Genomic DNA, 6,443 nt, shown 5'->3' on the forward strand with positions numbered 1-6,443 from the left:
CCACTAGGGACATATGGTCAAATTACTGTATTTTAAATCACTTGAAATAACTCTTCTCTGTGTGGTTAAGCCAATAACTCAATACACATTTATTTAAGTGTATTTGGTTTTTTGCTTTAAATTCTGAAATAGCTCTTTAAATTTCGATTTAATTTAGTTTTATAGTTTTGCATAACAATCACATGGTTTCACAATCAAATCCACTCACTCAGAGACGTCTGGCACACATTCTTATCCTTTTCAACCTGTTCTCTCATCTCATAGGTAGTCATTTTATAATATTAGGCTTATCCTTCCATTTTTTAAAAATATAAGCAGATACATCTCTTTAGATATAAGCTAGCATACTTGACACCCTACTCTGTACCTGGCTTTTTTCCAATAATATATCCTAGTGATCACTCCATAGCAATATACAGAGATAACCCTCTTTCCTTTTTACAGCTGCAGAATACTCTGAAGGGGAGCACCCCAAAATATGCCACTTTGGCATATTGATTGGTTTGAATTAAAGGTACTTGAGAAACAGCCAGTGCAAGGACACTCTGAGCCACCTTTGTCTCCCTGAAAGCAGGATATAAATCTTCCATGTGAAAGGTACCCACAACCCCCTCCACCAATACCAGAAAGGAAGAGGGCATCCTTATCACCAGAGACAGGGAATTTAGAGCCTTCTCATCCCTAAGCAGATCTTGTTACTTCACCAATCTACTATCACAAGGCCACACTACTTTGTCTTGTCAATTCTTCACAAGTTTATCGTTTCTTTGTCTAAAAACATATAAAAGCTTCCTGCTTTGGTCACTTCTTTGAGTCTCATTTTTATGCAGCTCCCGTATGTATGAAATTTAAATTGGTTTTTGTCCTTTTAATCTGTTTCATGTCAGTTTAATTATTGGACCAGCCAAAAAGCCTAGAAAGGAAGAAGGGAAAAATTTTCTGCCCCTACAACTCCATGGGTGGATGTTTCAGTCTGCTATTGAGGGACTTTTGAGTTATTTCCAATCTTTAGCTTTTAGTTCTGCAGTTAATAACTTTGTGTATATGTCCTTTTATATTTTTTTGCCAGTGTGTCTTTGAGATAAATTCTAGAAGTAGGATTATGGGATCCAAGGGTAAATGCACATGTGATTTTGCTAGATGATGTCAAATTCCCATGGGATATCCCCAACAGCCATGTATGAGGGTGCCTGTTACCTTGAAGCTTCGCTAGTAGAGTGCATTATCAAATGTTTGCCATTTTAATAGGTGAAAAATTGCATCCTAGTGTAGCTTTAATTTGCATTGCTCATAAAATGAAGAAAATTGAGCATTTCTTCATGTATTTAAGGGTTGTTTCCTTTTCTTTTCTGTGAACTCTTTGTTTATATCTCTTGCTATTTTTCTTTAGATTTTTTTTTTCTACTTTTAGATGCTCTCTCTATTACAGATATTAACCATTTTTCTGGATTATGTTGGAAACTTTTTTTTCCCAGTTTGTCATTTGTCTTTTTTGTCATGAAACATTTTATATTTTAATTTGTATATAGTCACAATATGTAACATTATTGCTTCTGAATTTTGAATCATAAATAGGAACATTTTTCCAAGTATAGAGAAATTCATCAATGTTTTCTTCTAGTTCTTGCATGGTTCTATTGTTTTACATTTGAATTTCTTATCTCATTATACGGTATGAAGAACAGGTCCAATTTTATCTTTTTCCATGTGGATATCTAGTTACACATAGAGTATTTTTGTAAAGAAGAAGTAGTCAAGTGTCGAGGACTGCTAAGAGTTCTGTTTGTTAGGTTAAAAATTGAAAACTGTCATTTGGGTTTAGAAACAAGAAGGTCAAGGTGACCTTTTCAGTAGCAGTTTCAGTGAAGCAATGGGGGCAGAAGCCAGATTGTAACGGGTTCAGCAAAGAAATAAGGTGGGATAGTGGAAAGAGCAAGTGTAGATAACTCCTTATGAAGTTCTAAATTTAAATAAAGCCTTTTTATTAGGCACCATATAAAAGAATCAGCATTCTAAAAGACAGATTTCAGGCAAAAATGTTTTTCAGTAAAATCCCTGCATCAGTCAGGGACCAACCAGGGAAATAGAAGCCATTATAAATATTTGAAATAGAAGGATTTTTAAGCTTTGTGAGAATTAGAAAATGGCACCTCATATGGGTAGATGGGGCTCAGCAGGAGCATGACTTGGTAAGTGGAGTGCAGGCTGAGTTTAGCTCCTTCTTAGAGCCTTTTGGCTTGGTGCCTTTGTGCAGAGCCCAACCTCCAGAACTGTATCTGGTGGCCCTGGTTATACCCATTTTACAGAGAGAGAAATCAAATAACTTGCCCAAGGTCACAGGTTAATAAATGAACAACTACAGATTACCAGTGCTGACTTCTCAGCCAATTGCTAGTGATTTCTTCCTCTCTGACTTTTTGAAATCTCCAACCCTCCAGTCTTCGGAGGAGTAGATATAAGAGAGTCATTCCTGGTCTAGGTTCATGGATGGGACCAGGTCACTACTTCTCCTCTTGAGGTGAAATACTTCCCTTTTTTATACCCAGTATGACTGACAAAGATGACATTCACAAATCACTTTTGCCATTTAAGACACAGAGAACTCAGCTTTCTTTGTTAGACGTACCTAACATCTAGTGGGAATGGAAAGGACGAGACCTTGTTATACTATGCTTTCCTAGTAACTGTTTACCAAATTCCCCATAATTCACTGATGAAACATCATTTCACAGCAAAGAGCCAAAGACCCCTTAGTCTTGTCCCAGGTCCCCAGACACTGTATTTGACTCTTTATCCTTCATTTACTTTAAGCTCTCATTAAATACACTTGTAAAGTTGCTTAGGGCCCACTGAATATATCACGTCATATAGGAGGTCTGGTTGATTACAAGTAGGCTGTCTCTCTCAGGAACACTAGTTAAACTCAAAGAAGATTGATTTCTAAAGCAGAATCTCAATGTATTAATTCAAAGTGGGGAGCAATAGGCTTGTACATCTTATTCACTGCACCTCCTTTCTCAGTATCAAAATACTTGGGGGAGATGAATTATTAATCAGGAAGTTGCTAAGTGAGTATGGAATCAGAACAAGTACTGATGAAATATCTTTACCTCACTGTAGCAAAAACCTCTCTAGTGCCCAGATCCAGTCTTTTCCATTTGCACCAATATTTCCCATACTTTAGTCATTTGATACCACCTTCATGATTTTTGCTATTTCTGCATAACATTGAGACTTAGTTTTTCTCTAAATGAATAAACTTTTTAAACTTAAATATGTACTTTAGCCTCATCTAAGCAATTATATTTCTGAAATCATAGGTTTGATGATTTCTAATATACATTAATATATTAAACAGAAACACTAAAATAACTACCAAAATGAAAATTGTCCATGAATTATCTAAAATCAGTGGTATGTGTACTACAGTTTCACAAATACTGCCTTAGCCATTACTGGAAAAATACAGATATTTTTGTCTCTCTGAACCCTGCTTGGTATGCTGAAAACCCCTCTCTGATTACTTTCTTTCTTAGATGTTTTACTAGCACAAGTTGTGCTAGCTCTCTTGGAGACATTATAACCTACCCCCACCTCCTTTTGTGTTGATTTACAGGGCTCCAACCTGCACTATTTAATTTTTTAGTCTGTCGTATGGTTATGTGCATAATAGGAGATTCTCAAATGTTTATAATACTTAAAGATGAACATCTAACTCTCCCCCACTTGAGGTAATCCATGTTTGTACTACTGGTAGATTGAAGGAATTTTTAATAGATTTGACATGGTGCTAGGCACAGTCCACATCAATTAAAAAAATCATTATTTGAATAATGTGGAGATAATATTGAAAGCATAAAGTCTAAAATATCAGTTCTCTTTATCTGCATTACTTTGAACTTAACTACGAACACTGATTCCAAACTGAGAGACATCTTTTTTTTTTTTTTTTTAAACATCTTTATTGAAGTATAATTGCTTTACAATGGTGTGTTAGCTTCTGCTTTATAACAAAGTGAATCAGTTATACATATACATATGTTCCCATATCTCTTCCCTCTTGCATCTCCCTCCCTCCCACCCTCCCTATCCCACCCCTCTAGGTGGTCACAAAGCACGGAGCTCATCTCCCTGTGCTATGCGGCTGCTTCCCACTAGCTATCTATTTTACATTTGGTAGTGTATATATGTCCATGACACTCTCTCACCCTGTCACATCTCACCCCTCCCCCTCCCCATATCCTCAAGTCCATTCTCTAGTAGGTCTGTGTCTTTATTCCCGTCTTGCCACTAGGTTCTTCATGACCTTTTTTTTTTTTTCCTTAGATTCCATATATATGTGTTAGCATACTGTATTTGTTTTTCTCTTTCTGACTTACTTCACTCTGTATGACAGACTCTAACTCCATCCACCTCACTACAAACACCTCCATTTCATTTCTTTTTATGGCTGAGTAATATTCCATTGTATATATGTGCCACATCTTCTTTATCCATTCATCCGATGATGGACATCTAGGTTGCTTCCATGTCCTGGCTATTGTAAACAGAGCTGCAATGAATATTTTGGTACATGACTCTTTCTGAATTATGGTTTTCTCAGGGTATATGCCCAGTAGTGGGATTGCTGGGTCGTATGGTAGTTCTATTTTTAGTTTTTTAAGGAACGTCCATACTGTTCTCCATAGTGGCTGTAACAATTTACATTCCCACCAACAGTGCAAGAGTGTTCCCTTTTCTCCACACCCTCTCCAGCATTTATTGTTTATAGATTTTTTGATGATGGCCATTCTGACCGGTGTGAGATGATACCTCATTGTAGTTTTGATTTGCATTTCTCTAATGATTAATGATGTTGAGCATTCTTTCATGTGTCTGTTGGCAATCTGTATATCTTCTTTGGAGAAATGTCTATTTAGGTCTTCTGCCCATTTTTGGATTGGGTTGTTTGTTTTTTTGTTATTGAGCTGCATGAGCTGCTTGTAAATCTTGGAGATTAATCCTTTGTCAGTTGCTTCATTTGCAAATATTTTCTCCCATTCTGAGGGTTGTCTTTTGGTCTTGTTTATGGTTTCCTTTGCTGTGCAAACGCTTTTAAGTTTCATTAGGTCCCATTTGTTTATTTGTGCTTTTATTTCCATTTCTCTAGGACCTGGGTCAAAAAGGATCTTGCTGTGATTTATGTCATAGAGTGTTCTGCCTATGTTTTCCTCTAAGAGTTTGATAGTGTCTGGCCTTACACTTAGGTCTTTAATCCATTTTGAGTTTATTTTTGTGTATGGTGTCAGGGAGTGTTCTAATTTCATACTTTTACATGTACCTGTCCAATTTTCCCAGCACCACTTATTGAAGAGGCTGTCTTTTCTCCACTGTATATGCTTGCCTCCTTTATCAAAGATAAGGTGACCATATGTGCGTGGGTTTATCTCTGGGCTTTCTATCTGAGAGACATCTTTGAGGAAACTCTTGTCCTACCTTATTATATGGGATTTAGAGAATTTGGAGAAACTATATACAAGCTTTCCAGGGAATTTTGAGACACAAATCTTAAGGTTTTAAGTTCCGTTAGCCATTGCCATTCTTTTCACTAGAATGTCCCTTGATAGGTTAATTTTACCTATAGCATTTAGCATAGTACCTGGCATACAGTAGGTGCTTATTTAAAGCCTATTTAACAGCTGAATGAATCCCTGCCTTTTCCCTATGTTGTGATTTAATACCATCACTAATTTAAGATCTGTTAGATGGAACCAGAAAATAGAATACACTGGCTTCACTTTCTTGGGACACACATTAAGGAGCAAGTGTTTACTAAACTGTTTGTCCTTTTTCACTGTTTATGTTCAATTTTTGAATTTCATTATTTTCATCCATTGTTTATCCTTTCCTCAATATTGAACTTCAGTTCTCGTCAGAATTCACTTTTTCTTAACCAGGGCTAGCTCTCAAAAATTATATACATTGAGTGTTTCATAAAGAACTATTTCATTGAAAGCAACAAAAATCCCTTCTCTCCAAGATTTAACAGCAGAGAATGTTTGCTAAATGTTTTTAAAAATATGCTCATTTTAGAAAATATCTCCAAGCTTTCCATTCCTAAAATAAAAAATCTAGATGGTTATCATTCTATCTACACAATTTCATATTTTGCTCTTTTCACTTAACAAGTATTTTCCTGTGACATAAAAAATTTTGAAAGAATATTCAAAGTGAGTTAAAATACCTCAGAGGACCCTGTGTACAAATTCAGAGCACCAGAAAGAGTATTTGTGTCTCTCCCCCTTACGTATACAGTGATTGAAAGTGTCAGCTGCCTCGAGGGTACGATGTGAAAATTTTGTTTAAAAATAGAAATTGCAGGGGGTGTGGGTTCCACCCCTGGTCAGGGAGCTAAGATCCCACATGCCTCGTAGCTAAAAAACCAAAACATAAAACAGAAGCAA

The sequence above is a fragment of the Eubalaena glacialis genome, chromosome 4 (genome assembly GCF_028564815.1).
Source record: "Eubalaena glacialis isolate mEubGla1 chromosome 4, mEubGla1.1.hap2.+ XY, whole genome shotgun sequence".
In the NCBI taxonomy this organism is placed as follows: Eukaryota; Metazoa; Chordata; class Mammalia; order Artiodactyla; family Balaenidae; genus Eubalaena; species Eubalaena glacialis.